Source organism: Diceros bicornis, chromosome 23, assembly GCF_020826845.1.
Source record: "Diceros bicornis minor isolate mBicDic1 chromosome 23, mDicBic1.mat.cur, whole genome shotgun sequence".
Taxonomy (NCBI): Eukaryota; Metazoa; Chordata; class Mammalia; order Perissodactyla; family Rhinocerotidae; genus Diceros; species Diceros bicornis.
In genome coordinates, this window is record NC_080762.1 from 23,951,859 (window position 1) to 23,979,512 (window position 27,654).

The 27,654-nt window shown below is 36.2% G+C and overlaps 1 protein-coding gene across 5 annotated transcripts in view; it reads left to right on the forward strand.

Annotated features, from left to right (window-relative positions):
• The window catches only part of REV3L (REV3 like, DNA directed polymerase zeta catalytic subunit), a 166,303-nt gene that overhangs the window by 1,561 nt on the left and 137,088 nt on the right, over nt 1-27,654 (forward strand). The window contains exon 1 of one of the 5 annotated variants that reach the window (XM_058566446.1): nt 8,460-8,586. The exons of the other annotated variants lie outside the window; for them this stretch is intronic. The gene's annotated coding sequence lies outside the window, so the exon portion shown is untranslated. Of the gene's footprint in view, nt 1-8,459; nt 8,587-27,654 lie in introns of those variants that run through there. 5 annotated transcript variants of the gene reach the window in all.

Genomic DNA, 27,654 nt, shown 5'->3' on the forward strand with positions numbered 1-27,654 from the left:
GTGTTTTTGGTTGTTTTTCGTTTCTGCATGCTATGAACTGCCTACATGAAATAATGGAGCTGCCTCCTAGAAAGGGATGCTGTTGCCTCTAGCTGTGTATTGCCCTATGGGATTTTAGATAGCATTTCCCACTTGATGCTCCTCTCCCTAATCATCATTCATCTTACTACTAGTCAATTTATGTGAACTACCGAGATAATAGCACTACTTTCCCAAAGACAAGCAGTCATTCCAAGCAGTTATCTTTTAATGTGAATTCTCTTTGTTAAAAACTTCAGTGATGTTAGTGAGATTTGGTAGAGTATTCCTTTTTAAAATAGTGAAAAAGATTTTGATGATATGGACCTTGTAAGATGGGGTATTGGAATGCTGTTAACAATTCGTTGAACGTGTAACACTTGAAACTTTGGAAGCTGGAAAATAGAGGCAGTCAAGTGTTCTGAAGAATAGATTTTTCTGCCCTTTTAAATATAGTGATGCTGTCTTTGTTTTAATTGGAATTTCAGTGTAATATACTGTTTGTTCTCACTTCAGCTGCAGAGAAGGAAAAAGATAGTGACGTTGATTATAGCTCTGTTCAGCTGGATTTCCAGATTATAAAGCGACATGCTCATAGTATATACTGTGGCATTTCTGAGTATTACAGTTTGTATGGTTTGGGTTACTTTTCTACACATAGTTTTTTTTTCTGTACACAAGTCATTAAATATGTATTGCTGAGTGGTTTTCAAGCTCTGTTTCATAGGAAAGTTTTGTTTGTGGAAATAAATGAATTTCATTGTGAGCTAGCAGTAATTCTGTTATCAGAGAAAATATTCTTTAAAAAAATAAAGAATATGATATACTTTTGTGTTTCTCAGTTTAAAAAAAGAGACTTGAACTAGTCTATGATTAGAAACATTTATTTCTTCCCTCTTGGACATCTTAAAATAGATTACCAGCCCCCCCTTAAAAAAAAAAAAAAAAAGCACAAACCCAAACTGTTTTTTTATATACCTTGAAATGTATATTGTAAATGAATATACAAGTAAGACTTTTTGTATATACATTGAAAGATGTAAAACTTGATACAGAGAAACCCGAACTTCAAGTTGTTAAGGATTATCAAATTGTTTGCTATAAATATAGTTCAGTTTCAGACATAAAAATTTTTGTGTTTCCTCAACAGGTGAAAAAATTTGAAGTCACTGGCATACATTTAGAGTTTACAGCTTTCAGAAATCAAGTCAGCATTTTTAGCACCTCAGAAACTCTCAGTAAAATTAGTATTAATTAAATGTAAACAGAAACTCTCCAATTATCTGCTTCTGAATTCTCTTCTCAAAGAAAACCAGTCTAGTCCACCCAGTAACATAAAACTTGAAAATAATTAAAAGAGAGGTCAATTCGGCTTAGTAGAAGTCTGAATGCTAGAATTTTTAATGAAGACAGATTTATTGTTTGAAAGTACAAACTATGTTTATATAGTTACTAATTAGTAAAATAAGTTAATGAAAAATTGTTACACATGATGAACCTATGTTACATAAAATACTATAAGTTTAATTTTGGAAGTCCTTAGTTTTTTACCTTGGTTTGCAGAAAAGATGTTTTTAAACCGAGTTTGCTTTACGAATGTGGTCCTGAAAAATAGCAGCAGCAGCAATTTTCTCCCAAATAAAGTGGCCATATCAGATTTATATTATTCTGAACTAATAAGTTTATTACATTTTTACTAGTTCAAGTATTTTTCTGCTTTAGAAAACAGTCCAGTTGACTTCTGATTGTCCTATGTTTTAGGGGCATATCTTGAGTAATTTAAGAGATAAATTGTCTTAGGTTTAAAAGCTCTCATATCTTAAGTTGGTGAAATTTGAAAAGGTATGAAAAAAGTGGCATATTCAAATTTGGATGGTAAATCCTGACTGATTTAATCCCTTGCTGACTGAGGATATTGATTTCTGAGACAATCACTTAAATTTTCTTCATGTGAGTGATAGAACTATTTAAAAAAACAAAAGATTCTTCTGCTTTTCTTTCACTTATTCTTAAAATGTCTTGAACATTGTTTTGACATAACAATGTATTGAGCAATATAACAACATTTTGGTAACTTGTTCTAATGGAGGGAAGCAAAGTTATAAATAACTCAAGTACGAGACAGTGTTTTTTCACTTAGATTTGAATATGGGTGTGACTCTGGGGATTCACTTCAAACAAAATCCCAGGGCTTCATTATGAGGACCTGACTCTGGTGGACCTGGGAAGCAGTCCAGTTTCCAGATCCCAGCTCTTGCTTAGTTGCTTGATGTAACCCACTTCATGTTGAGCTTAGACAGTTCTCAGTTTTCTCAGCACCAGGTTAAACAGAATTATCCTTTCAAAAAGCTTCCCTGCTGAGATGCAGACTAGGAGTGAATAGAAGAGTGTGAGTGAGATGTTCACAAAGCAAGTAATTAGACAACGTAGGCCAAACAGACTATAGAGGGAGCTGCTTGTCTTTAAGATTACTGTAAGGAACTCTGCCAGTCCCCCCTCTAAGTCTTCCTCCAGCTAGTGAAAATTTTAGTAGAGTGTTCTAGATGCTAACTGTTAAACATAGTCAAGTTTTTGAACGTAAAAGATTGATAATTCTAAAATGCGATATAAATTTATGTGGTTGCTTAATAACCTCGCTTTTTAAAATAAATTGGTGGATTATTAAATAAGTTTGAGATGAGTATGATTTTGAAAACTATAGTGTTTATCAACAACTCAGATTATAAATAATTTCTCTAATAAAAGTGTTCATAGCCTTTTTTTTTGCTAAACCATTTAAAAATATTTTAGGATCACATAATACCAGTTGATATAATTATTAGAAAGATTTTTGAGGAGCACTACTGAGATTTAATGATTTACCACAAACAAGATTAGTCACTTTATTTAGTAGGTATTTGAAGCCCTGAGTAGCAAATTTTATTAGTTCTCTGTATTGTATTTGATTTAAAATCACAATCAGTAAATCAGAGGCTTAAGCAGTAGCCCTCTTAAAATCTGTGGACATGGAGGAATCTGGTAATTTGTGATTCAGTTCATTCAGTGAACACTTTATGAGAACATACTGCGTATATTGAGATATTTTTTAGGTGCCGTCGTTATAAACAACTTTCACCCTCCAGAAGCTCACAGTGTAGCAGAGATGATAGACATGTAAGCCTAAGTCAAACATAGTTTGATTGGAGTATAATAGAAATGTGTATAAGACCAAGTGAGGACTCAAAGAAGGACATGTTCAGCGACCACCTAGCAGGCAAACGGGAGTGAGTCAGGGAAGGCTTCATGAAGGAAGTATGGATTAAATCATTTTAAAGGAATTTTAAAATTTAAAAATTCTGATAGAGGAACAGATACAAGGTAATTCACAAATGAAGAGAAAACTGCCCTTGGCAGGGCACCTTGGCAATGCATATCAGAATCCTTGAAATGTTCTTTTTTGACCCAATAATTCTAGTTTTAAGGATTTTAATCTATGAATGTAAATCTTTTAGCAAAATCTGATTATCTTTTGAATCCATCTACTTCTTTTCATTATCCATTACCACCTTAGTCTAAACTATTGGCATTTTTGGATACGTTTACAATAGCCTCCTAATCTTGGCCTACCCCAGTCCACTCTGTTCCCTTCTAATCTCTTTTCTACGGTGTAATCAGAGGGATCTTTTCAAAATGCAAACCTGATTATATCACTCTACCACTTGATATGCTTCAGTAGCTTTCCATTGCATCTAGGATAAGGACAAAGCTACACGTCTTATGTGGTGGCGTCTACATGTCTTAGAAGGTCTTGCGTAGTCTGGCCCCTACCTTTCTATCCAGTCGTGGCTTGAGCCACGTTCTTCTTGCCTTGCTCTTTGTGTTCCAGCCACATTGGCCTTATTTCAGTCCCTTATTCTTGCCATGCTCCCTCCCACAGTGAGGCCTTTGTACCTGCTGTTCCCTCTGCCTAGAATGTTTTTCCTTTTCCTTCACCTCAACTCCGATTTATCTTTCCTCAGGGAAGCCTTCCCTATCATAGACTCTCAAAGCTCCATAAACTCTCCTTCATAACACTTGCTCTAGTTGTAATTTTATATATGTTGGAGATTAACGTCTGTTTTTCCCGATAATCCATAAATGCTGGTAATGTAGTCATTTTTGCTTACCATTATACAGTCAGGTCTTACCACAGTGCTTGAAACTCAAGCATTTGTTGCGAGGATTATTCAATAGATGATAGTCATCGCAGAGAACAACCCCAAATCTCCAATAATTGGGAAGTGGTTACATAAATTGGGCATATTCGTATAGTGGAATTTATGTCATTAAAATCATGTTTTAGAAGAATATAAAATAATATGGGTAAATGCTGTCAATATAGTATGTGAAAAAAATCAGTTTACAAAATGGTCATTTATTAAAAATGCAGAAAAGGTACACCAAAGTATAAACGTTGGTGATCTCTGGGAGCTGTGTTTTGTGTTTTTCGGATTTTCTACAGAGAACATGTGTTGATTTTATAATTAAAAAAAAAAACTGTGTACAAAATTAAGGAAAAATTGGCTTTCTAGATATGGTTCAGAAATAGAGTAAAAAAGACTTGAGGTTCATATTGGGCTCCAAAATAAATATCAACCAAAATGCATGATTACATGATAATAGTATTGAACTTGATTATATAAATTCAATTTAGGAACTGCAAAATTATTTTTATATTGAAGCAAGCCAGTAATTTCTGGTTTTATCATACCCATTTATATGTAAACTGATTTTAAAATGTTTTGAAAAGTAGCATGATTTTGGCACATGACAGCAATGAAATAGAGCAGAGGCCAGAAACTGGCTCATATATATATAAGAACTTAGTATATGATAATGGATGCTACCTCTACCTATCAGTAGGGAAAAGAAGAATTATTTAGTAAACAGTGTTGAGATAGCCACTTAGTCATCTGGAAAAATAAAAAGTTGGCTTCTAGATGAGTCAAAGATTTAAATGTGAAAACAAACAAACAAATAGGATAATTATTTTTAATATAAATCTAGGAGTGGCGAAGACCTTTCAAAGCATGAAACAGAACTGAAGTCAGATTGCTGAATTTTACAATATAAAAATAAAATTCTGTATGGAGAAAAAAATCATAAAGTTAAGAGAAACAGACTAGTAAATCTTATTTGTACATTTTTCTCAAAGGACTAATTTCCTCTTAATATACAAAGAGCTCCTAGAAAATAATTCAGTAGAAAAAATGAACAAAGAGAATTCATATGCAAAGATGGACAATTTTATTTGTAATGAAGATGTAAATTAAAGCTACAACAAACCATTTATCACCTATTAAATTAGAAAAGATTGATTACATAGTATAACTTGGGGAAGATGAGAGAAAGGGGAAACGGGCATTCTCATACATTGCTGGTGGGACTATAAAGTGTTCATTGTCTATGGAAAGCAATTTGGAAATCATTTTCAAAATTAAAAATGCAAATATATTTTGATCTAGCAATTTCATTCAAGGATTTTTATCCTCTAAAAGATTTTGTATAGATGTCAAATGAACATGTAAGAATATCTGTGGCAGTATTATTTGTCATTGTAAAAGATTGGAAACAACCTAAACATAAACTAGTAGGTGAGTGGTTAAGTAAATATGGTATAATCTATTTAGTGGAATATTAGGCAGCCCTTAAAAATAATGAGGCAACACTATGTGTACTGCTATGATGCATATCTAAGATATATTAAGAGGAAAAAAAGCAAGATGCAAGACTCCATGTATAGTATGCTGCCATTTATGTGGTTTAAAATATGTGTATATATATCTGGAAGGATACATGAGAGTTTGATAACAATGGTTCCCTCCAGTGAGGGGAACTGGTGGCTTAGAGGACAAAGGTGGGAGACTAAATTTTTTTAATATACTCTTTGGTAATTTTTGAATATTTCTTTTACCATATGCATGCAATACCTATTCAAAGCTGATTTTTTAAAGTTACATTATGCTTGCAGGAATTGGTAAGGAAGAACAAAAATAAAAGGCCGTAGTAGTTGTAAACAGTTGTCAAATGATTACTGCAATACTGTTTAATTTTAGGTTTTGCTAGAGTCTTCTAATTCAGAGCCTCCAGTTGACGTTATGTGGCTCACTGGAGGGTGGCTGTTAGTGGAGTGGGGTCTGAAGCAAGGCTGTGTGGTTCCTGTAAGCAGATAGCATGATGAGCAACAACTAGCAGTTACTGCTCCTTTTGATATTTTAAGTGCATTAAAGCAGGTGCTAAATTTACTACTTGGAATGCACTTTAGCCAGCTACAGAGTGTGTAGCTGCCTCTTGTGGAGAAGGGATCACAGAGCTGCTTTTGGAGTTTGTAGTATTCCAGGTGCCTATGGAGCATGTCACCCAGTGCAAGGTGCAGCCCACTGATGATGAGAGGACAGGGTAGCAGGGATGTTGCCTTGCAGGGTCCAGCACCAGGTTTGGATCTCTGTATTCACCTGTGTTGGATCCTCCTAGCCATGGGCATCTGATGTGCTGTTTAGCTTGCTGCAAGGTGACTGCCTAAATAGTGCATGTATGTTCTGCAAAAATAAAGCATCATTGCTATTTTGAAATATTGTTCCTGATGTGAAAAAGGTTGGATTTGAAATTCGTTCATATTATTACAAACTTCATTTAAATTTTAATTTTTCATGTGTAATTATATAAAGAAAATGTGATAATTTTTTTTTGCCAAGCACGATACCGATGCCTCCAAATGCCCTTCTGTTGGCCAGTGTGCTGAACAAATATTATTTACAGTGTGAAAAAGGTTGGGAAACACTGTTCTGGTCAAATCCTCTCATTTTATATAAAGAAAACTGAAATCTAGGTAGATAAACTCAGGGATTTGTCCAGTGTCCTATAGTTGGTTGGTCTGGGGCTTGGTCTGAAAACTGGGGATCTTGACTCTCAGTTCTCACTGCCTCACACTGGTGCCCCACAATCTGAGGGAAAATTGGAGGAAGGCGCTGATGATGGAGTGAAAGACGAATATACAGAACCTTAGAAGAATTATTAAAAGAACTGCATGTACACGGCTTAGAAATCTTTGAGGGCCTACTGTGTCCAGTAGTGCTTAGAGTCTAACTGTAGAATACGTAATAGTAGGATTTGTTTTGAGATGATTGTAGCTATCTCCTTTAAATAAAGAATGAAAGATAAGGGTTAGACTATAGCAAGAGGAATTAGGGATGGATATAAACAAAAATTGGTACTAGAATTGTATGTATACCGTTTTCCAAAGAAAAAGGGAGTGTTATCAGAAGACCTTTCAAGTTCCTCTGGTGCTGTAATTAAATTTTCCTCACCTTGCTTTTGATTGGATTAGAATTTGTTCAATTAAAAATAATATGAGTGAAAAATGATTCGGGTTTAAGTAGGTTGGGGTTAAATAGGCTTCAAAGGATGTTACCATTAGCCTTAGATATTTCCAAGAAATACTTAGAAACTTATTAAGATAAGGGATGTGGTATGATGTATGCCACTTTGATACCTGGCTGCCATTTTAACACCAGAGTGATACTAAATAAGAGAGGAAATAATGGGAGTTAAGGTACAATAAACTCCGGGTAATACTGTGTTATCTTATAGTTTCCAAGTAAGATACAGATAAGGCAGGGGTAGGTGTCTTAGGCAATTAAAAAAAAAATTCCACTGTCCAAACATAAAGGGATGCATTTTTGAGACAAAAACTAATTATAGGTAAAAGTAAAACCCTTTTAATGATAGTCTGTTTAACCTTTTGGTGTGTGGGGTTTTTTTGGTCATTCCTTTTAAGTTTTCCAGATGATCTGTGTTTCTTCTAGTTCTCTGTAGATTTTTAAATATTTCACTTTTTTAAATGAAAAGTATTTTGTTGCTTAATTAATATTGGCAAACTGGACTGTTTTCTGCAGCAGAAATCGAATATATGCTTAGCAGAGTAAATTCTGAGAAAAAAGAGTAGTAATTGCCATTGGAAAATTTAGGGTTTTTTTTTTGTCCAATTCTCTTTTTTTTCTAGATGATAGTTGTGGGAATTACTAAGAATTTGAGGTCAATTTCCTTGGGGACAGTTATTTAATTTTCTTTGGGTTGAGAGAACATTTACTATATAAACAATTCAAATAAAAAAAAAGCGTGTTACCTCAAAAATGCTTGTGTAATATATAATAGTATAACAAGAGTTTTCTCTTTTTCTTCCATTTATTATAATTACCAAGAAAGTATGAAAAGAATTAAAAGAAATATCTTATTTTGCATATATATATTTATACTTCAAAGTAATTTATATATTAAATTAGGTTTTGTTTGAGATGGTGAAACAAAAGAGTCTGTAAGTAAGAATACATGTTGATATGTGAAAAAATGTGAAATTAAAACATGTTGGCATACTCCTAGTTTCTCAGAACAAGAAAATGACTAATCTAAATTTCATTTCAGAATAAAAACCAAGACAAGCCACATAAAAGCAACCTAAAAAATTAAACTGTCATCATATTATTTGTTTTAAAACTATGGAATAATATATCTGAGGAAGATTTCTCTCAAAATTGTTTTTCTCAATTTCAAGTAAGTAATTTATTTTGGTTAATATATTGGGGATGAGGGGGGTGGGGGTGAGCCTTGGCATTGAAATTGATAAATCCTACTCATCCTTGAAGTAACAACTCAAATATCGACCTCTTTAAAGCCTTCTGTGACCCTTTGCCCATTGCCAAAAGATTCTTTTTGGTTTCCAGTAGTCCTAGCCCCCTTTCACGTTGCTGATAAAGGACTTACTACACGGAGCATTGTGTTTGTAGGTGTTAGTAGTCACATGGCACTACCTTCCTGTGCCTTCCCCACCTTCCCACCCCCTATACCCTCCACACTGCTTTCTACTGCTGAGAGACCCTGGGCAAGTTATTTTACTTCTATCAGCTTTAATTTCTTCCTCTGTAAAATGAGTTTTAATAATTTCTACCTTGTCGGATTATTATGATTAAATACAATAAGCAGCAAATGTCTGGCGTGTATATGGTAACATAAATGTTACTTTCCTTACCTTTCTGACTCCAGAATCTGCCACATTACTTCATATATACTATACACTCTTTAAAATGTTTGAATTGAATTGAAATGAAAATGGAATTTTTGTAGCATTTATTAACTCCTCACAACAGAACAGATACCTGCACATTGTGGTGTAAGGCTTTTTACAGTTGGTCCCTGACTCATATATCTACAGGCTAGGTAATTACCTGTTTAAAAACACTTTTTAAAAATTTGACTTTTTTTAATAAGTACCCCACTCAGGCCTGAGTTTTCTTTTTTAACTGTTGATGTGTATTTATGGAGAGACAGAAAAGTGTCCAGGCCTGATCTTGCCTTGAAAAAGGGCACTGTTAAGTCATTGATCAAGGAGTAACTATAGTTTTCCAGTGCTGCAGATTAGGTTAAGTGTATTTCTTGTGAAACAGCCTTATTTTCCAAAGCCATCAGTAGTGCCTGCTTTTTTTAAAATGGTGGTAGAACATGTTGAAAGTGTGTGCGCCAGAGATCACAATAAAGGTGACAGTAGGGTTTATTGCTCTCTCCTTGTTTTTGCCTTTTGTGAACTTGTAACACACACAAAAATCGAAGCCCAAGGTTTTTAAAGCTACTTAGGATTGTCAGATGTGGACCAAATGAATTCATTGTTGCCTGGAGTTTCAATTCTCTTCACCATGTTTTGTCTACATATATTCCCAGGTTTTGTTTTGTTTTGGTTTGGTTTTTAGTAACATTGTCTTTTAATTTTTTTCATGAAGTCATTAGAAAAATTTTCAAATTAATTTTGATGACTCATACCTTAGTTGATGATGCTTTTTGATTTTAAAATAGAAGCCAGATTAGTCAAAAGACCTTAATTTTATATCATTTTACTAACAGGTGATAGAGCATTTATTGAGCTCTTGCTGTGTCCCCTGTTCTAAATGATTTAATCTTCACAACAACGCTATAAAATAGATATTATTATCCCCATTTTACAGTTGAGGAAATGAGGCATGGAGAGGTTAATTAACTTCTGCCTAAAGTTATTCAGCGTACATTTACCTCATAGCATGTGAGTATTAAAATGAGGGAATATGTATTAGGCTATCACTTGCCTACGTAGAAGAAGCAAAATATGAGATGTGTGTCTCCTGACACTTCCAGAATTTGAGAGTAGCCAGTATTGAGTCATGGCAGTGATCATGAATATATTCTTATTCACTACTTTTTTTTTGTGATAGTATACCCTGGTACTCTGTACTGACCCATTTTTTTCTGAGCAATATTAATGTTTCCTCTCAAATTCATGTTCCCATTTGGACTGAATTGTTTTGTTTTATGCATATGTGTTTATAAGGTGATAGTAGGACTTTAATATCGATCTGATAGAAAGTATTTTTATAAGTTTAGTTTAATTAAACAAGTAGTATATAAATGTATTCTCATTGTGGTATTTAAAAAACAGGAACAGGTAAAGCAAAAATTTTCCTTGACCACCAATCCTATTCCCCTCCCCACTTGTATCAGTTTTTGCATAACAAACCTCCCAAAACTTAGTGGTATGAAACTGTAGCCATTTGTTAGCACAAGATTCTGGGCTAGGCTCAGTTAAGCAGTTCTCTTGCTACTGGCTGGGCTTGCTTATGGGGCTGCCATCAGCTTATAGGTCAGCTGGAAGCTGATTGGTCTAGGATGTCTTCACTCATATGTCTGGATATTGGGGCTGGCTGTTGGCTGGGGTGGTGGAGGGTCATGTGTCTCCAGCAGGCTAGCCTTCATCTGGAGGCAGTAGTAGGGTTTACAGGAGCAGCAAGTGAAGGCAAGCCCCATATGTTTTCAGTTGTCCCATGGGCCAAAGCAAGTCATGTGGCCAAGCCCAGAGTCAGTGTGGGAGGGGTTTCCTAAGAGTATGTGACTCATTAGGGAGCCATTACTGCAACGATCTACTATACCACTGTTGCTGGCTGACTCATTTTTCAGGAAACATTTGCCAGTGTGATGGTGCCCTGATTTTGAAAAAGAATAGTGTTTGTATAAGCAATTTATTCAACAATTCAGATAAATTTAGGTAATTCCTTGTTCTTACTTGTTTTATTCCATTCTCATCATCCGTTAGCATCATTCCTGTCCCGTTCACTCGAGATATTTACTGAGCACCCACTGAGTGCACAATAAGGTATCATGGGGCGAGCAGCAGATGGAGCAAGAGTGCTGTGTGCATCATCCAGGTTTCTTAAACTTGCCCACCTATCTGCTTCGTTATATGAACAGAATTCTATTATGACAATTTTCTTTAAAATGACCAGTAGCCCAAAGTGGGCTAAATATATCTTGTGTACTACATTTTTTAAAATGCTTTACAAGGATTTCATCCAGTGAGGAAAAGCTGTAATACAGAGGTTGTTTTGATTTGTACTCCCACCAGCAATGAGACTTTTTTCATGTCTTCACCAAGATTATGTTCTCAAATGTTTTGATCTTTGCCAATTTAACAGATAAAAACATGGACCTCAGTGTAGTTTTAATTTGCATTTTTTTTATTATGAGTGAGATTGAGTGCTTTTCTATATGCTTGAGAGCCATTTGTATTTCCTTCTCAGTGTACTACCTGTTTATCTTTTACCCACTTTCCTGTCGAAAGTCTTGGTCTTTTGCTTGTTAATTCCAAGGAGCTCTTCATATATTAGGAAAATTGGTGTCTTCTGTGAATTGAATTGCAAATATTTTTCCCAGTTTGTTTATTCTTATGGTAAATACATTTTCTTTAAATAATATTTTCATTTTATAAAGAACTTGTATATCTTAAGTGAGGCTTTTAAATCACATTTAGTTGAAGTTAGATTTGAATATTAGGCATGAGAATGGAAGAAAAACATCCTGACTTTATCACATCTTATTTAGAGAACTTACTTTTTAAAACTCTGTAGAAAATGAAGAGTTTCAAAAGGATCCGATCTTTGATTTACTCTTTTCTCTTCGGGGTTTGGTTCTTTCATGAGACCATTCCTTTTGACAGACCAGTCCAATAAGTAGGATCATCCTTTGGAGAGCTATTTTTAGATAATTAGACTGTGTAGCATAGGTGGAAAACACTGTTTCGCTTAGAATGAATTGTTCATGTTGCTTTGAGTCTCATCTACTTCAGTTTGTGTGTGTGTTTGTGTGTGTGTAAGTATATGTAATGTGTACAACAAATATATACTTGTAGTGGGTCAAGCAATGCTCTAGGTTATATATAACCCTTTACCTATGCAGCCAGCCTTTACTTAATCAACCATGTAGCTATATTAGGGTGGCTAAAATAGGCAAGCCTTTACCCAGTGGGCCGCATAGAAGAAAGACAAAGAAACAGACTGTGACGTTTTCTGAGACAGCAGTAATGCTGCCCACTACCCAGAATAATATCCTACATTTTTAATAAGATTGTGGGGAGCTAGAAAGAGAGTAGCAGAGGCATCTGTTACCTCCTGCGCAGCATCTGACGTCATGAAATACTTTGACTTCTTCCCTTGACTTGTGTATAAAAGGGAATTAGAAAACTGTGAGGCTGGACAGATGAGTATGTTTTGAGTCATTTAATGTAGTTTTCAAAAGTTTTTTTTTTTTTTTGTGAGGAAGATTGGCCCTGAGCTAACATTGCCAATCTTCCTCTTTTTTTTTTTTCTGCTGAGGAAGACTGGCCCTGGGCTAACATCCACACCCATCTTCCTCCACTATATATGGGATGCCGCCACAGCATGGCTTGACAAGCAGTGCGTTGGTGCACGCCCGGGATCCAAACCAGCGAACCCCAGGCTGCCACAGCGAAGCATGTGCACTTAGCCACATGCACCACCAGGCCAGCCCCCGGTTTTCAAAAGTTTTTTTTTTTAAAGATTTTATTTATTTTTATTTTTTCCCCCAAAGCCCCAGTAGATAGTTGTATGTCATAGCTGCACATCCTTCTAGTTGCTGTATGTGGGACGCGGCCTCAGCATGGCTGGAGAAGCGGTGTGTCGGTGTGCGCCCAGGATCCGAACCCGGGCCGCCAGCAGCGGAGCGCGTGCACTTAACCGCTAAGCCACAGGGCCGGCCCCCTCAAAAGTTTTTAAAGTTGATAGAACCTTTCTTCATGTGTAATTTTAGCAGCAACATCAAAAAAGCAAAAACAAACAAATCCTAAAGTGATTTATAGTGGGGAAAGGTTGAAAACCAGTTTTTGCCATGCTTTACATAGTTTTTAATTTTCAAAGTTATTGAGGTGTTCTTTAGGGTCTGTTATAGCATCAGTATCTTTATAAATGTTTCATTGATAATTAAAAAGAAGTTTTCCACTTATTTATACCAAACTGTTGGCTTATTTCCTTCATTAATCCTTTTAAAAAAACTAAAATTTCTGAGGTTGTTGACATCTCAGAACGTGTACATTCAATACGGTAATTTTCCGCCCTGAAAAACTGATATTAAACTGATGGGACATCTTATAACAACTTACTAAGAGAGAATAGAAGGGGGAAATGTTCACTTGCATGACTAAGTGAAGAAAATAGGCTTCAGAATAGTTTGTACAGCGTGATGCTTCTGTTTAAAATGTGTGTAATGTAAACAGAGAAAAAAAAATATGCCAGAATGTGAAGTGTTTATCTCTAGGTGGTAGAGTTGAGTAATGTTTTTCTTTTTTGTGCTCTTTCGTATCTTTTAAATAAAACATGTATTACTTTATAATTAGGGAAAAAAATAATAAACTAAACATGTAGTCTGCTCACACTATTCTCCTTTGAAGTTGTCATTAGCTTTCCATATTCTACAGAGGTATTTCCCAAAAAGTAGTCCATGGATGTACCTACTTGAAGCATCACCTTGGGGTACATATTCCTGGGGTCCACCCCAAAAATATGAAATAAAAACGTTTGGGGTTGTCCTAGGAATGTGTACTTCAAGCAAGTGCCACCGGTGATTCTTATATATTCTAAAGTTCTCAAACCGGCCTATAGTATAGAGTAAAACTTTTCCATGATCTGATACCTGGATGCCTCTCCAGCCTCCTCGTCTTCCTCCTCAAGCACTTTGCTCTTCAGGCTGAACTGCTTGCTCTTGCTCAGATGCATATCTCATGGCTCTGCATTTGCTTTTAGCTTAAGGAAAGCAGGAACTCTTTCTGTTCTAGGTGTGGAGTGCGTGGCATAGTGTTGTCCCTCATTAAATGTTTGATGGATGAATGAATGAACGAATGAATGCCATTCCTCTGGATGGAATGAGCATGTCCATTCGGTGAATTCTTCACATTTCAAAACTGCCCTCAGACATTGCCTTTGTTGTGAAGCTCTCCTAACTTTCCTCAGTCGAAGTTAATCAGTCCTTTGTGCCACCATTGTACTGGTACTTCTGTTAGAGCAGTTATCACATTGACTTGCAAGTTTTTTTTTTGTTTTTTGACTTGTCTTACTTCTCTGTTAGGGTGGCAGATGAGTATGCTGCCAGTCTTTGTGTCCTCAGTGCTTGGTACCTGGACATGTAATAAAAATTAGTAGAGGGGCTGGCCCAGTGGCGTAGTGGTTAAGTTCACGCACTCTGCTTCAGCGCCCCAGGGTTTGGAGGTTCAGATCCTGGGTGCGGACCTACATACCGCTCATCAAGTCATGCTGTGGCAGCATCCCATATACGAAATAGAGAAAGATTGGCACAGATGTTAGCTCAGGTACAATCTTCCTCACCAAAAAATATATATATATACACATTAGAAAAAACTCATGATGGAAGGCCAGATATTGTATGATTCCACTTATATGAGATACCTAGAATAGTCAGATTCATAGAGAAAGTAGATTAGTGGTTACTAGGGGCTGAGAGAAGGGGGAAATGGGAATTTATTGTTTAGTGGGTACAGAGTTTCAGTTTGGGATGATGGAAAAGTTCTAGAGATGGATGGTGGTAATGGTTGCACAACAGTGTGAATGTACTTAATGCCATTGAATTATACACTCAAAAAAGGTTAAAATGGTAAATTTTATGTTATGTATATTTTAGCACAATAAAAATAAAACCTCACAAAGGTAAAAACCTTGGTCTAGTCACTCAGCTTTGTTCTCTACAGTTCCTAACAGTGCTTTGTTTCATTGTTAAATTGTGTTTTCTTTTGACAGTAGTAGTACTTGATTTTAAAGATGTTTGAAATTAAGTTGAATGTACAGAGAAAGCCCATGGGAAATTCTATAACAGACCAACAGAATTTATAAAGTAAAGGGGCAAACATACCACATAGCTCTTAAAAATCACATATTTAAAGAAAATATTATTGATATTACAAATAGTAATTAAAATTGAAGTGGCTGTCACCTGCTACTAACTAGTATATAATGGTGAGACAGAAGCAATATGGCATCATAGACCTTCAAACTTAGTAAAGTCAAGGAGTCTTTTTTTTCTCTGCTTAGAATTGTCTTCCTTCTCAAGTCCAAGATGATTGGCAAGCGATACAACATTGAGTATTTTGGCATTATCCTAAGTGGTTTTTATAGATGATGTCGTTTGAGCCCCTTACATCTCCATGAAACAGATGATTTTGTGTTCTGAAGGAAAGCATATGTGCTGTTGAATACTATTGAGCTGGAGCCATTGCAAACCCAGTTGATGTAAGTGCGTGTGCAGGCACTTGTGTATGTTCCTTCCAATATGCTAGTCCTCTCAGACTCAGTTTGCAAAATAATTTCTTTGGGAGCAATTTAAAAGGTAGATTTTGGGACTTTTCGCTTAGAGTATCTGATGGAGAAGCTCTGGGATGCTTCTGATTTAGGTAGCCCTTAGAACAGTATATAAGAAATACTATTTTGATGAAACAGATGCTATTTTGGACTGGTCAAGGTCTCTTTTAGGAGCAGATTATTCTCATTATTGGAATGGTTAAAATCTAGTAAGAATGGCAAATTATTATTTTTCCTTGTGACTTCATCATTCCTATCAACTCCCTGTCCTTTCTTGCTGATGATCTCCACATTTCTCCTTTCCCACCTACTGTCATTTTCTGTCAAGTGTTGATAAATCCTGATGAGGGACAGGTAAGATGAAAGGAAAATGTGTTCATTCGTCTATTGTTTTTCTTTAATCAGTTTTATCGAGGTGTAGTTTACATACAACAAAATTGACCAACTTTAAGTATATAATTAGATGAATTTGACAAATATATGCAGTCATATAACCACCATCAGTCCCCACAATCATGATATGTGCAACATTTCTATCACCCTAAAAAGTTTCCTTGTGCCTGTTTCAGTCAAACCTCCTTCCCCACCCCCAGCAGCCACTGATCTGCTTTGTCACTATAATTACTATAGTTTTGCCTTTTCTAGAATTTCATATAAATGGAATCATACAGTATGTAGCCATTTGTGTCTCCATCCACATTGTTGCATGTGTCAGTACTGTGTTCCTTTATATTGCTGAGCCATATTCCATGATATGGATGTACCATTCACTAGGAACTGAACATTTGGGTTGTTTCCAGTTTGGGCTATTATGAGTAAAGCTGCTGTGAGCATTTATGTACAAGTCTGTGTGTGAATATGTATTTTCATTTCTTTTATGAATACTTAGGAGTGGGATTGCTGAGTCATACGGTAAGTTTATTTCATAAGAAACTGCCAAACTCTCTTTCAAAGTAGCTATACCATTTTGCATTACCTCCAGCAGTGTATAGGAGATCCAGTTTCTCCATACTCTCATCAACATTTGCTTCTGGTTTAGTCTTTTTAAAATCGTATCCTTTCTAGTGAGAATGTATTGATATCTCATTGTTTTAATTTTCATTTCTAAGAACTGAGGATACTGAATATCTTTTCGTTGTGCTTATTTTCACATAGCCATATATCTTCTTAGGTGAAGTATCTATTCAAATGTTTTGCCCATTAAAAACATTTAGTTGTTTTCCTTCTTATTGAATTGAAAGGGCTCTTTATGTATTTTGGACTTAAGTCCTTTAGCAGATATATATTTTGCAGATATTTTCTCCCAATCTGTGGCTTGTCTTTTTGTTTTCCTTTAAATGGTATCTTTTGAAGAGTAAAAGTTTTTAATTATGATAAAATCTAATTTACTATTTTTTTCTTTTATAGTTTATGCTTTTTGTGACCTAAGAAATCTTTGCCTAACCTCAAGTTACACATATTTTCTGTGCTTTCTTGTAGAAATTTTATGCCTTCTGTTCTTAATAGGTTGTAGTATAAAATATTCAAAATTTTAAATTATTATTTGGGCACCTCTTTTTGAAAGTATTAATGGAGATTATTTTATTCGGAATCTTTCTGGCTTTGAGGTGACCTTATAAAACTTGCGTCCTGAAATTTGTAAACTTGAATTTGGTCAAAAATTAGATTTAAATATGGGTAGAGTATCAGAGTCATTTTGTGCCCTAGGATTTTAATTTCTGACTTCTTGGCTATAGTTGGTATCTGCCCAGGGATAACTGCTCTTATGGTAACACACTTCTCACACTTAAGCGAGTCTGTCAGATGTGTGCCTGAAAGTGCTCTCTCAGTCATTTTCTGAGTTACTAGTATGAACATAGGTCTTGTGTGACAGATCGGAGGAGGTTATGAATGAGATAAAATGCCCTTTTGTTAGGGAATTTATAATCCTAGAAGTGGGAAACTGACAAATTTGTACAAACGTGAGTGACAAAACCAGTTAAAATGTTCACTGATTCAACTTGCAATGGATTGGAGTATATAAAAACTTATGAGGTATTCAGAACTAGACACAACTCTGCTCTCCCTCCCCTCGACCCCTTGTGATTCCATTACTTGGCCCTGCTCTCTTTTTCTCCATGTCCTTTGAAGATCTGGCTTCTCACATTTGGAACTTTCCAAACTCCCAGCTCAGGCCCAGGGCATTTCTTACTCTTCATGTAGAACTGTGAATCTCTACTGTCTTGTGTGGGAACTCCTCATGATTCCCTCTCCTTTCTGAAGTTCTTATAACCCACGTGGGATAAATTTAATAAATGAATAGCTTCTCTGGCTCTTTCCCTTGTGAGCTGATGAGGATAGTTTATAGATAATATCTCATTCCACTCTTGAGCACTCTCAAGATTTACAGAATTTGTCCCCCTTTTTTGTGTGTGTGTGAGGAAGATCAGCCCTGAGCTAACATCCATGCTAATCCTCCTCTTTTTGCTGAGGAAGACCAGCTCTGAGCTAACATCTATTGCCAATCCCCTTCCTTTTTTTTTTCCCCAAAGCCCCAGTAGATAGTTGTATGTCATAGTTGCACATCCTTCTAGTTGCTGTATGTGGGACGCAGCCTCAGCATGGCCGGAGAAGCAGTGCGTCGGTGCGCGCCCAGGATCCGAACCCGGGCTGCCAGTAGCGGAGCGCACGCACTTAACCACTAAGCCATGGGGCTGGCCCAGTCCCCCTTTTTATATTTAGTCATTCTACCCTGGAGGTGCTGTCTTAGGTTTCTTGGGTATATTAGCTTCTACATAACACAGATTAGTTGGTTGTCTTTCCTAGCCAAAACAACATAAGCAACAGATTGAGCAGAAGCAGATATGAGAACCCAGCTTTCTCCTACTAAGCCAGGTATTAAAGAGATTTACAAAAATGTAAAACAATTTCTATCTTCGTACTAGTTTTTTTCTTTCAGAATACAAAATGAAATATTATTCATGTTAACATGAAATGGGTTTATTATTTTTAATGAATGAAATGTTGATATTTTATATATTTCTTAGTTTTAATTTCTAATATAGTAAATATTGAAAGATATAACCCATATGAATAAAATTCTTTGGGGTCCTCGATAGCTTTTAAGAGTGAAAAGCAGTCCTGAAACCAAAAAGTTTGAGAACTGAATAGCTGGTATTTGTTGAGCACTTATTACATGTCAGAGTCCTTTACTTGTTTTAACTCATTTAATTCTCAAAACAGCCCATTAGGTACTGTTATTATCTCCAGTTTAGTAATGAGGAAACTGAGGCAGAGAGATATTAAGGAACCTCTCCAAGTTCGTATGGTTAGTAAGTAGGGAAGCTGAGATTCAAACTTAGTCTAGTCATTTAAAAAATTTTTAACATCTTGCTTTCTGCTTCCCAGTATACAGTTACTCATGAGTTCTTATTATTTTTTCCTTTGAAATATCTTCAATTCTCTTTTTCCTCCTATCACATCCTTGTCTGCGTCTGTATTACTTTATTCTTAGAGGCAACAGCTGCAGACTAATCGTCCAAATGTACAGCTTTTTTCATTTCTTTCCTTCTGTCCATAATCTATAATAGTTTGCTCTTGTGTACTTCTTTAAGCCCATACTTCCCTACTTTTTTTTTTGTAGTTGTGTGTAGCACTTATCCTCCACTGTAGGGACTCAAATTGCCTGTATATGAGTCCGCTGAAAGTTGTCACATACGTTTTATTCATTTTTTTCAGGCTTATTTCTTTCTCTGCTTCATTTTGGATAGTTTCTGTTGCTGTGCCTTCAAGTTCATTAATCTTTAATTCTGGCATTATTAGTGTACTATTAATTCCATTCATTGTATTTTTCATCTCAAACATTTATTTTTTGTCTCTAAGATGAAAATTTTGAGTTCTTTTTATATTGTCCATGTTTCTGCTTAACATGTTTATGCATTCCTCTACTCTCTTCAACATATAAATTATGTTATAATAATTATCTTGATATCTTTGCTAACTAATTCTAATGTCGTTTCCTGACCTGTTTCTATTGCTGCTTTTTCTTCTCATTATAGGTTATATTTTCCTATTTCTTTTCTTGCCTGATAATTTTTTATTGGATGCCAGACACTGTGAATTTTACCTTGTTGTGTTCTGCATATTTTTGTGTTTCTAGAAATATTCCTGAGTTTTATTCTGGGACACAGTTAAGTTATTTGGAAATAGTTTAACACTTTCAGTGCTTATTTTTATGCTTGGTTAGGCGGGACCAGAGCAAACTTTATCTAGAGCTCATTTTGCTCCACTACTGAGCAACAACCTTATGATTATTCTACCTGATGTCCTGTGAAGTATGAGATCTTTTCCTTTCTGAATGCAACACAAATTATTCCTGCTAGTGTCTGAGCCCCTGGGATTGTGCCTTCTGCTCTTTTTAGTTGGTTCTTTTCTTGCTTCGGGTAGAGTCCTCACAAGCACGTGCAGATGTTACTCTGTGAAGACTTGAGGGGGACCCTCTGCAGATCTATCTACTCTCTCTCTCTCTCTGCAGATCTCTCCTCTCTGGTACTCTACCAGGCAAATTCTAGCAAGCGTGGCCTCCCAACTTTATTTTCTCAACTCAGGGAGATTGCTGGGCTCTACCTGCATTCCTTCTCCCTCGGCTTCCTGGAAATGCTCTCTAAGCAGGGAGCTGTTGGAGGGGGCTCACTTTGTTTCCCTTCTCTTGGGGATTACTCTCCTATACCAGCCATTGTCCAATGTCTGAAAACCATTGTTTCATTTATTTTTCTGTTTTTTTTAATTCTTTCAGGTGGGAGGGTAAATCTGTTCCTTATGTAGACTGGAAGCCCTGTCTGTTCATTTTTTAAAGATTCACCTCAAGTTTATTAACGCCTCTCTAAAATGTTTCATAACCCATTTTCTAGTCAAGAATCATTTAGTTGCAAAGAACAGAATCCTTTCAAAGAAGCTCTAATAAAAAGGAAATTTATTATTATAATACAGAGAAATCTCTCAGATCTTCATGGCGTGGTGCAAACAGGTCTGTCTTCTATTTCATTCTCTTCTCTGCACACCAGTCTCCTCTGCAGGTTTTTTTCCACTTACCTTTGACTTTCCCTTGCCAGGGTATTAACTCTGGCCTTAGCTCAACATCACCTTTCAGCTCTAGTCCTTGTATACTGTATAGTCAGATTACCTATTAATGTGAATGGCCCCAAGGAGCCAGAAAATTAGTATTAATCTTGGAAAAGCAGAGTTAAATAGTGACATGACCATGATTAATAATATAATTAAAGTAAAAGTTTTTAATTAAAAAAATTGAAAAGTATTTTGAAAAGTAAGTATTTTGTATGAGAAATACCAACCTGTAAATTCTACCTAGGAAGTTCAAGTCTCAAATAATACTCAATAAACACAATGTTTGTACCAAGATAGCTCAGATAGCTCATTTTGCTTATGTTTTTTGATTATTTAATGATATGATCGTCTATAAACATTTACAGAGCATGTATTATGTATCAGACACTGCCCAAGGCATTAGTGTTACAAAAGAGCTTACACTCTCGAAAAGGGGTTGGCAAACTATAGCCCTCAGAGCCAAATCCAGCCCTACCACCTGGTTTTTGTAAGTAAAATTTTGTTGGCCCACGGCCCCTCCCATTCATTTTCGTATTATCTGTGGCTGCTTTTGTGCTTCACAGAATGTAGGTGGTTGCCACAGAGACTCTAATGCCTAAAATTTACTATTTGTCCTGTTACAGAAGAAGGTTGCTGACCCCTGGCATAGGGTGATTTTATATATATATAAATATATATATATATATAATTATTTATTTATATATTATTATTTATTTATATATATATATATTTTTTTTGGCAAGGAAGAGTGGCTCTGAGCTAACATCTGTTGCCAATTTTCCTCATTTTGCTTGAGGAAGATTGTACCTGAACTAACATCTGTGCTCATCCTCTTCTATTTTATATGTGGGACACGGCCACAGCATGGCTTGATGAGCAGTACGTAGGTCTGTGCCTGGGATCCAAACCCATGAACCCTGGGCCGCCGAAGCGAAGTGTGTGAACTTAACCACTACACCACCAGGCTGGCCCCTATATATTTTTTAATATAAAAAGTTTGACTTCTTTTTGCAGTGTCAAGACCTTCTTTAATCAGGTCTTAGACTTTGACCAAAATGAATGTTTAGAAAGAGGTTAAATTACTTTCCTAAATTCCTAACGTTAGAGTGGAAGTTCTTGGTTTCATCCACTAAGACCCTAGGCTTATTTGTCTCTTAATTAATTTCTGGTTGGATTTGAAATATCTCACATAAGGGCATCTGGGTTTACTGGTGATTCAGAACACATGTGCTGTGGTATTTGGCAAGAGGCTAAAGGCCAAGTGTTGCAACCACCCACATAACAATCTTTTGCAAACTATCAAGTGTTTTCTGTAATTTTAGCAATAAAAACAGATTTTTTTCCCCTGCTGTATGTTAAAACAAAAAGTAATATGCTTTGAGATGGTAGGTATAGTTGAAAATTGTTTTCAAATATAAAAATTAAACACAGAAGCTCAGGAAATACCATCTGAGTCTAAATGTGCTTGTGAGGTTAGTAATCAGTATGTAGTTCCTCTCTGTTCATGGTTGTCATTAGTTAAGGTAAGGAAGTCTTATACAGATTTGCATGAAGTTATTATTCACCCTTCAAGTCTCTGCTACTATAAAAAGAATAGATCTGTTATTTGTTTTTAATATGTGCCTGTCTCTTTAAAATGCCACTAATCTGATTATCAAGTGCTAAATTCTCCTACTGCTTCACAGGAGGAGATTCCCACTGAAGAGAATCTAAGAAAGAAAAAGGAGAAGGTCCCTGTGATTTGAGGAGTTTTTATAACTAAGATAAATATTCATCCCAATTAGTCTGGGCTGTTCCTAATTTGCACTGGCATAAGTATTAATAGAATGTCCCTCTTTATTCTCAAAAATCCCAGTTTGGATGACAAATTGTATGGTCACCCTGTTTATAATCATGTTGACCATTGAGCAGCTGGATAGGCTTTAAAATTAACCAGCCTCAGCATTTATTCTGATTCTGAATCTCATCGGAGCGTTGGTGGATTGATGGCTGCAAGATAGCACAGTTGTTAAAGTGAAACTTAACTCATACACAGGCTCATCTCAGAGTAAGAATCTAGATTATGTAGTCTCTACAGCTCAAAATCATTTTAATTCGTACTGCTAAAATGAACTTTTTGTGTTGTGTTTAGGGACTTCCTCAGTCTTTCTCCAATCTTCTTTACTATGCTTTTCTTTTCCTATTTTTCTCTCTCTTTGCCATGAACGTTGTATTTCAGCTCCACTCATATGCTTGGATTTTCCTGGCTATATCTTACGGTTTTTCTAACTTCCATAACTGTCTTACATTGTTCCTTTTAATTTTTTTCCTGCTCTACCTTTTCCAGTCTCTTTTTCCTATCTGTGCTTTTTAAATTCCTTCCCATCCTTTAAAGTCCAGTGCAAATATCACTTCCATGAAGCATTTTTTGCCACACCCCGTTCTAATTAATTTCTTTTTTCTCTGGGCTCCCTAAACGTTTTGTTTCCATCTCTGTTATGGCTTATAATGTAACTTGGTGCCCCAACCCCATCCCCAGCTCTTTAAAGGCAGGGGACTGTATTTAATTCATTTTAAAATCCACATTACCTGTACAAAGCTTTTTATATACTAGATGTTCAGTAAAAGTGTATGATCAGGGGGCCGGCCCGGTGGCGCAAGCGGTTAAGTGCGCGCGCTCCGCTGCGGCGGCCCGGGGTTCGCTGGTTCGGATCCCGGGCGCGCACCGACGCACTGCTTGGTAAGCCATGCTGTGGCGGCGTCCCATATAAAGTGGAGGAAGATAGGCACCGATGTTAGCCCAGGGCCGTCTTCCTCAGCAAAAAAAGAGGAGGATTGGCGGATGTTAGCTCAGGGCTGATCTCCTCACAAATAAAAAAAAAAAAAAAAAAAAAAGTGTATGATCAGTTGTTGGCGTATTCCTCCAATTTCTTTAGAACAAGTAGGCCAGAAAATATTATAAAAGGAGATTTTCTTTGTAAGTATAACATTAGTATTTCTAAATTTAGAATTCCTAAATTTATTTAATACGTTTAATTGTCTTTTCTTTATTTTACCTGGATTCTTAACACTTGTTTTTTCAGATAGAAGTATATTCTCATTGACACTTTAATTAGGACCAAAGTTCTATTTTTCCTTCCCTTCCGAGGCAGTTTGCCAAGTTCCAAGAGCTTCTTGTTTTTTTCCCATTACCATCTTATTATCTTCAGTTAGTTCTTGAAAATGATGAGATGATCAGTTGCCTGACTACCTAAGTTAGTTCTCTGGGTTAATTATTGCCTTCCATAAATCTCCCTTACTTGGGCCACTATATTTCTGGGGAAGTAGGATTAGAAGTATTAAGTTCTCAGGCCGGCCCCGTGGCTTAGCGGTTAAGTGCACGCGCTCTGCTGCTGGCGGCCCGGGTTCGGATCCCAGGTGCGCACCGACGCACCGCTTCTCCGGCCATACTGAGGCCATGTCCCACATACAGCAACTAGAAGGATGTGCAGCTATGACGTACAACTATCTACTGGGGCTTTGGGGGGAAAAAATAAATTAAAAAAAAAAAAAGTATTAAGTTCTCTTTAGCAGCTGAGGAAAGAATCTCTTAAACCTTAGCCTGCTTTGCAGAATTTTTCTAATGGCAAAAAGCAAAAACGAGCAGGTGACATTACAGCCCTGGCATTTTTTTCTTTGAAATAAGGCTAATTTTATTATAGACTTGGAGTAGGGGAAGCCCGCAACCAGCTCCTTAGGCATGTTATCTTGACTATATCAAAATGTTTTGTTTTGTTTTGGATGAAAGTAGAAGTTCACAGGAATTTTTAGAACCTAGAACCAGAAGGTGAAGCAAATGCCAAACAGGTGTCTTTGCTGTAGCTGTTAATAATCAAACCATCATTTGTGCTTGATCTAGTGACTGGCAGTTGGGAAGTTTTGTTATAGAATTCTATTCAGTGCTCTAATTACATCTTAAACTTTTTGTTTTCTTCACTCGGAATACTAATTGGCATTTTATTTCACATAAATTATGAGCTAAGGATTGTGACTTGTAAGTAAAATAGAATAAGTTAGTTGGTCCCATCTACCTCATTTGTGTCATAGAGTAAATTCTTGAGTCATCATATATGTGATAGATTAAGTCCAAAGTTAACCTGTTCTCATATTAGGAGAATTAGGATTATAACATCCCTGACTTGTGGGAGCATTTCAAATTTTATAGTATCTTCAGGTTCTCCGCATTTTAAGGTACACTTTATATTTCACCATGTTCTTGTGAGATGGATGTCGTTTTGGAATACTTGAGAGCTCTGGAAACCTATTAGAGGGGAACTTTACAGTGGGGTTTACATCAAATGTAATAGATCCATAGATTTGTTCATAGCCTTCGAGGATGAGACATCAAATTCCCTCAGTTACTTCAACTTCATGAAATTCGTGTAGATTGGGCTGAGAAGCAGGGTATGTATGTTTGGGGTGTGGGACAGTCCAACCAAATGGTAATCTCACTGTCAATGTTCCCCTACTTTGGGCCCTTCAGTCTATGGTAATGACTTAGGGTCACTTTGAATGGTGCCACCATAGACTTCCATCCTGAGGGGAAAGTGGTAGCATTTGATAGTACAGAAAAATTCTCATCCTTAGATCAGAATAACTAAGTGAATTATGGTCTGATTGGAGATTAAAGATTATGGTTTGAAAAGTTACTGTCTTTTATATTATGTTTTAAGGAGAGAAAGATTGAATCTCTAAATAGAGGATTAGAAATGGATGATTTGACAGACTTGAGAAGAAACTTGGAAGGCTAAAAGTTGTCTAGAAATGCTAGAATTAGGAGAGTACTCCTCTTGGCAGTTTATAAGATTAAATTGGAGAAATTGGTGAACATGTAAACTGTTTTCATTTAAGACAGGATATAGGTTAAGTGTTTAGGAGATATTATTTGAGAAATACCAGGTATATTTGGAATCAGCATTGGCAGAAGTAAGGATTATGAAGGAATCCGGATTATGGAAGAAATGTCAATGTTGTTAACTGTACAGATATTCTTAAACATTTAAAAATGTTTGCATTTGATTCAATGACCTTTTAATTTTGGATATTTTTCCTTTCCTGTTAAGAATTCATTGGAAAGTGTCATAATGGTGATTTTTAAAAGTATTAATACATCTGTGGCGTGATTATAAATAAGTACTTCCTTATAAATCAGTAATTTTATTTGTTAAAAAATATATTGCTGGGGGCTGGCCTGGTGGTGCAAGCAGTTAAGTGTGCGCACTCTGCTGCGGCGGCCTGGGGTTCGCCAGTTCGGATCCCAGGCACTCACTGACGCACTGCTTTGCAAGCCATGCTGTTGCGGCATCCCATGTAGAGTGGAGGAAGATGGGCACGGGTGTTGGCCTAGGGCCAGTCTTCCTCAGCAAAAAAAAAAAAAAAAGAATTGGCAGATGTTAGCACAGGGCTGATGTTCCTCACACACACACACACACATAATAAATATATATATATATATATATATATATATCTCCCTGGAATTTTTGCTGCTGTTATTGTTTTTTAGCTGTTCAAAGTGGTGCTTTGGTAGAGTTAAAAGAAACCCAGACGAAGAATTAAAAACTTAGAGTTTTTCTGGTTCTGAGGTCTTTGGAATTCTTCTCATCCAGTTAACTGTGTGACTTAGGTGCTCTGAATCTCTTGTCTCATATATAAAATGGGTAAGCAAACTGTGATATATCCATACAAGAAGTTACTATGGAGCAATAAAAAGGAATGAACTACTGATACATGTAATGTCATGGATGAATATCAAAATCACTGTGCTGGGCAAAAAGAATTCAGACACAAAAGAATATGTACAGTGTGATTCCATTTTTATGATGTGCTAGACAAAACTATTGTGAAAAATCAGAACAGTAATTGCCTCAGAGGAGGTAGGGATTAACTGAAAAGCAGCATAAGGGAATTTTTTGGATGATGAAAATGGGAAATGTTCCATAACTTGATAAAGATACACACATTTGTCAAAATTAATCAAGGTACAGTTAATATTTGTGCATTTCACTATATGGGAATTTTACCACTCTTCCCTGCTCAGAAAAGAACAGTAAACAAATATTGAATTCTAGTTAGTAGATATGCCTTTCTCAATGGTAGTGGTTAGTAATTCTGAAACTACTTTTTATGTTTTCTAGGTTTGTGCAAGAGAGTAAATACATTTAGGAAAATAGGAGCCAGATTTCTCACTGTTGGATAGGAGAGAAACGTGGAAATGGGGACAACTAGAATGTCTCTGGGTTGTGGGGTTGGAATTGGGGGTATCAGTATGAACTCAGAGTTTTTGTTATATATAGAGAAGGATAGATAAATAGGTAGATACATTATAGGTGTATAAATATATGAATTTCCCAGCTCTGTGTGCTGAGTTGTTCCAGAAGTACTGACACCCACATACAATGAGCACACTTTGCATCCAGATCTTGATTTCTAAATAACATTCTCCACTAAAAGTAACCAAGACTCCCTTGAGAGAAAGCTGATTCCATGGCTGGTGCATAGAAAGTACAAGATGGGGCCAGCCCTGTGGACTAGTGGTTAAGTTCGGTGTGCTCTGCTTCGGCAGCCCAGATTTGGTTCCCAGGTGTGGATCTACACTACTTGAGGGTGGCCACGCTATGGCAGTGACCCACATACAAAATAGAGGAAGATTGGCACAGATGTTAGCTCAGGGCGAATCTTCCTCAGGAGACAAAAAAAGTACAAGATGATTCTGGAACATCTTATTGTTCCAGAAAATAAGAAAATGTTCAAGGAATGATGGGAACATAGCAAAAGGATACAAGAGTTCTGATTTCTCAGACATGAAGGAAATTAGAAGTTGTCA